A 6,558-nucleotide genomic window follows, 5' to 3' on the forward strand; every position below is an offset into this window, starting at 1 on the left:
GATACCCCTCCACCTCAGGTGTCCATAACGCCCTCCCTCATCCCCCCTCTAATGTCATTGCCCACACCTGGTTACGCGCATCAGCAAGCGCTCGGTGCAAGCACCCTCGCGCCTCCCGCAGATCGAACGAGGACCTCGCCGACTATTTGCCAATTCTGCAACCACCGAGGTCACCTGATCACGAAATGCCATCGCCTGCAAAATACAAGATACTGCACCAAATGTCGCAGAATGGGCCACTTTTACAATAAGTGCAACCAACCCAGCAGAAGCGACAAACTGTACTGCGATAACTGTAAGCGCAGAGGCCACACATCAGACCAATGTAGATCTCCCCCGCGTGATAACCAAAACCATGTAAGTTCGAATCAAGATTTAAACGGCAACACTGCCCGCGGGGAGAACGCGCCCGCGAGCTATGCAAACAACTAGCGTTCCGATCCACAAGACACGTCTTAATAACAGCTTCAGCTGATCCCCCTTTAATTTCAATCGATACCCCTGAATTGACAAAGATCTCTAAATTTATTATCGACACCGGTGCAGACGTAAACTTAATCAAAGAAAGTTGCGTCAAGCCCTTCGTACGACGCACCACAGACGAACGTTTGACATTGACTGGTATAACGGACGAAAAGACGGAAACCATCGCAAAAACGGAGATATGATTTAATAACAACTCCAATACCTTTCACTTGGTCCCTGATTTATTCCCAGTCCCACATGACGGTATTTTAGGCCAACCCTTTTTACGAAAAGAGAAAGCAACTATCTCGTTCAACTCAAACTCGGTAATGCTTGGACCCTCATTGCCAATCCACTTCAACAAAATCGAACAACCTCCTCCCGAAACCGCACGTGTTATCACAATACAGGCCCGCACCGCGAAGGTCATCCCGATAATAGTTGCAAACCCAGATATCAAAGTAGGCTACCTTAAACACATTAATTTAGGCAACAATGTTCTTTGTGGTGGAGCAATAGTTCGAAATCAGAACGGCATCGCTTATTCCTACGTGTTCAATTGCAACGAATCTGTCGTAGAGATAGCATCTCCAACGGCAACCCTGGAAGAATTCGATGAACCACTGAGCACAGCCATGCCCGAAATTACGTCTACCCCGCCGAATAATGCCGACAAAAATAATGGACAAAAATCCCCCCTTCCTACCCAAACCACTTCTCATAATAATTCATTAATTCTTTCCACTAATAACCACATATCCCGTTCGCCCCATTACCCCCCCTTCAGCCCCCGCCAGCTCTCTGACCTCGCACATCGGCAACCTGAGCCCCGCATACCTGATAACAGTGCACCTCGTCGTGGCGCCGCAACAGTACTTTTGACTGACAGTAGGTCAGAGAGATTGGACACCCTAAAGAATAGTGTGTGCCTCGATCATCTAAATGACACCGGAAAACAATCAACACTCGACCTGCTAACAGAATTTAACCATCTTTTCTATCTCCCGGGAGATAAATTAGGCCATACCAATCTAACCCATCACACTATCCCCACGACGGACGACACACCAATTCACACCAAACAATATCGTTTCCCAAAAATCCACAAAGATGAAATCGAATCCCAGGTCAATAAACTCCTTCGGCAAGACCTTATTAAACATTCCGCATCTCCTTATAATTCTCCGGTTTGGATCGTCCCCAAAAAACCCGATATTGACGGTAATAAACGATGGCGCATGGTGATCGACTACCGAAAGCTCAACGAAAAAACAATCGGCAACGCCTATCCAATGCCCGACATCACCGAAATTCTTGATCAACTTGGCTCAGCTAAATATTTCTCTACATTCGACCTTGCTTCCGGCTTTCATCAAATTCCCATGCACCCCGATCATAGTGCAAAAACTGCGTTTTCAACGCCCCGGGGTCACTATGAATTCTCCCGAATGCCCTTCGGACTTAAAAACGCCCCTGCCACGTTCCACAGGCTCATGGATCAAGTCCTGCTAGGCTTACAAGGCAATGAGATGTTCGTATATTTGGATGACATAGTTATTTACGCTCGAAATTTACAAGAACATGAAATTAAATTCAGAAAATTGATGAAAAGACTAACTGAAGCCGGCTTGACTCTGCAGCCAGACAAATGCCAATTTCTGCGCAAAGAAGTCGTTTACCTTGGTCACCTTATCACTGAGTCAGGAGTTAGACCTGACCCCGGGAAGTTAGTAGCTGTGAAAGAATATCCTGTCCCGAAAAATCCCAAAAATGTTAAACAGTTCCTCGGTCTTTTGGGTTATTATCGCAGGTTTGTCCCAAATTTTGGGAAAATTGCAAAATGCCTCACTAATCTAACCAAGAAGGATACCCCTTTCAATTGGACATCCGAACACCAATCTGCCTTCGAAACCTTACGTGATTGTTTATGCAAAGAGCCAATTCTCCAATACCCGGACTTCAGCAAGCCGTTTAAGCTCACTACCGACGCGTCAAAATTCGCCATCGGTGCGGTTCTGATTGTGAGTCAAGATAAGAACGGTGCCGACTTACCAATAGCGTACGCATCTCGAGCACTCAAATCCGCTGAATTAAACTACTCGGTGCCCGATAAAGAATTTTTAGCCGCCTACTGGAGCATCAACCACTTCCGCCCCTACATCTATGGTCAGAAATTTACTTTAGTTACAGACCACGAGCCCCTCAAGTGGGTAAAAAGCGTTAAGAAGCCTAATTCTCGTTTATTACGATGGAGTCTAGAACTAGCAGAATACGATTTTGATACCAAACATAAATCGGGAAAAGCGAATGTCAACGCCGATGCTCTATCAAGAAACACGCCGCCTGACGTCGCACAAATCCTTCCTATAGATGCAAAACGCCCTCGTCCCACGACCGAATCCTCTGACAGCAGACCGAAAAAACGCACCAAAGAGACCCATCAGTACCCCCGACACCCTCGACAGACCACAGACGAATCTACGAACCCGGCCCCGCTAAAATGCCCAAAAATCTCACAACCCACCTATCAAATGATATACCCCTCTGATTCTTCTGATCTCTCAGATGACGAATCCAGCGACAAAGAAACCGCAATGCTTTTTAAATCTCCTCCCTCCATCCCATGTCCGCACCCGGTTCATCCCTATCCGAAACGCCATCGAGAAACGAATTCCTCCACAAACCCTGGACCACGTAAGAGACCACAGCTGAGCTACTTTTCGGATACTTCAACTAGCTCAGATGACCTACAAACCCCAGAAACGAACTCAGAAGTTGATGACATTAATTCGTCTACCGATTTACCTAGCTCCCCTCACATTCACAACCCTTCCGATAGCGATTTCCTTATAGAATGCGAGACGTTTCCTCTTATGCGTAATAAATATATTAAAGAAATTAAAGCCGACCTACTACAGCAAAAAGATAATTGAGCTCACTGTATATCAGCTGATTGCCAAATGTCAAAAGGAATCGCGTCACAGCTAAGAGAACGTAAATTCATAAATCGCGAACAACTTAGAGAATTCTATCGGACTGTGACTGACGTTATTTCTACCACTCACGGGAACCGAAAAATTTACAACCTAGTGACAAAGCCAAAGTACAATGACAAACCCTTACCACACGTTTTTTTTTATACCTTGGTCAACTTTAGGAAAACCTTGGAAGAAGATGGTGTAAGACCTGTCTCAATCCCGTTAATAGGCTGCGGACTCGACAAACTAGAATGGAGCACGGTGCGCAAAATGATCCACTATATTTTCAAAGATTCAAAAATGAATATCACCGTTTGTCGCCTTGACCCTCCGCTTTCAACCCCCACACACCACGACGACACAACGGTGTCCGTTGATAACGCCTCACCTGACCCCATCCCTTCCACATCTGGTAACCCCGCTCTTCGTCTGCCGCGTAAGAAACCGCGACCTCCGACCAAATCAGTCGCACCTCTTGCGACCCCACCTCCCCTCCCAGCCACGAACGTCGTCATGCCCCCGCCTGTAGGACCCCCGCGTCGTGCTAAGAGACGCCCAACAGCTGTCCCCAGGCCAGTGAACTCCACTACTCACCCCCCTCTGCCTCCTCCCTCAGTACCCACACTGGCCTCTGATAACGACACAGCTCCAACTCGCTCACGGATACCGAATACCATACATGCGCCTGACAATCCGACTCCGATATGGAAACCACACACTCTGACCATGACATTGATCCCAATGTCGACGACGATTTGACCGATACCTCCCACGATTTCACGAACTTTGTTGACAACTTGGACGACATACCGGTAGCTGACAATGTCAAAGACACCAATGATGGTCTTTTGATGCTCAAAACCAATTATGCACACTTTATATCAACAGACTGCTCTTGGACTAAAGGCATACCATCACAACTTGCCCACGATAATATCGTTGACCCAGATATAGTTATGAGGCCCCGTCCACAGAAATTTGATATTATCGAATCCAAGCACAACAACCAACGGATCTTTACTCTAATACTAAATTCAAAAGAATCAGATAAAAGCAACCTATATGATATTTTTCAACTCTTGTCTAAACTGAAAACAGTCTCGACCGATTCAATTCCGAAATCCCTTGCTTTCTCAATAACGGACGATAGTTTAGGTGGACTCGATCCTCGTGTTATCCGAAAACTCTTATCTTACCTTTTCGCAGACTTACAAATTCAAATCACGCTTTGCCGCAACACGACTGTCACCCCAGACGAATGTTTACGTAAAGAAATAATTAAAGAATGCCACGAATCATTAATTGGCAGTCATCAAGGCGTCACAAAAATATACAACCGCATTAGACAAAAATATTTTTGGCCGCACATGAAAGAACAAATCCAAGACTTCATAAGAACTTGTGAGAGTTGCCAAAGGAAGAAACTAGTAAGAGTAAAAACCAGGTTGCCGATGGTGATAACAGATACTCCTGCCGATGCATTCGACAAAGTAGCACCAGACATCGTTGGACCTCTCCCCCTTACTAAATCAAACAACAAATACCTTTTGACGATACAATGCAAGTTGACGAAATTTCTGGACGCCATCCCTTTACCTGACGCCACTGCCAAAACAATGGGTGCAGCATTCGCGAAAGAATACATCACACGTTACGGTGCCCCTCGAGCAATACTTACAGACCAAGGACAAAATTTCATGAGCACAATCATTAAGCAACTTTGTAAACTCTTTGAAATAAAACAAATTCGAACTGCAGCTCACCGCCCACAATCTAACGGATCGCTAGAACGCAGTCACCTTGTTCTCACCGAACACGTCAAGCATTACACGAATGCTGGTAAAGACTGGGATGAATACATCCGCTTTGCTATTTTCTGTTATAACACCGCGAAGCACGAAGGCACCAACTTCACTCCCCATCAGCTAATTTTCGGTTCCCATGCCAGACTTCCGACAGACGCGAACCCTGCCAGCGCTTACACCCGTTCCTACGATTCGTTCCTTCTAGATTTAATCTCCAACCTATCCACCATACAAAAAAACGCCGCGGCTAACCTCATTTTAGCAAAGCACCGTTCCAAGACGTACTACGACCGTCGTACCAATAACCAAAATTTCGAAGCAGCCCAAAAGGTCTATCTACTAAACGAAACCCGATCTAAATTTGACGACCACTATAAAGGAGCATATACGATCAAGCGCATAATTGACGATATCAATGCCGAAATTTTCATCACTCCCCATAAGACCAAAATTGTCCATCTGAATAAACTCAAATTAGCACAGGAAGGAAGTGATTCAAATTAAACCACCTTTAGAAGTCAACAGCCGTATATTATCAATCTACCCGTAACTGCATCATATTCCGCCTCATGCCCTCGGATATCATTGCAGGTGCAACGCCCTAAACAGCGAGACAGACGAATCATCCACTGTCATGATTAAACAACTGGAACAGAACCCGGGAATCTTCTTCGAACAACTGCAAGACTTGCGTACATATAACGAAGAATGGACCCTGCTAAACTACGTGGACCTCCAAAACCTATTCGACCGACTTGACCAAGCATCAGATTTCTTGAATATAATAGAGAAAAAGTGCTCTTTGGCCAAGAGCAATTGCCAGACCGGTAATCACATCCCAATGTTGGCTAACAGAATAAAAACCATTAAAACATGTCAAAAAAGAATGGAATACCTAGTCGGCCATCGCACAGGCGAATCGACTCACTCTGAACTTGCAAAGCTAGCCCACCATCGCAAAACACGAGGCGCGATTAACTTCATTGGTAGCATATCAAAATCTCTATTCGGTACCCTAGACGTAGAAGACGGAGAATATTACAATCAACAAATCGACAACCTTTACAATGACAGCAGACACTTAGCATCTCTCCTTAATAAACAGACTAATATCGTCCAGTCAACACTAGGCGCCTACAAAAAAGAACTCGACAGCATTATAAGCCACAACCACGAACGCGATACGTTACTTACGATTCTCTCGAATGATGCAGCTATCTCAAAAGCCTTAATTGCTGACAATACCTTTAGAACAACCTTACTCAACCGACTAATGGACTTGGACCGACACTTGAACGAATACGAACTTG

Source organism: Diprion similis, chromosome 1 (assembly GCF_021155765.1).
Source record: "Diprion similis isolate iyDipSimi1 chromosome 1, iyDipSimi1.1, whole genome shotgun sequence".
In the NCBI taxonomy this organism is placed as follows: domain Eukaryota; kingdom Metazoa; phylum Arthropoda; class Insecta; order Hymenoptera; family Diprionidae; genus Diprion; species Diprion similis.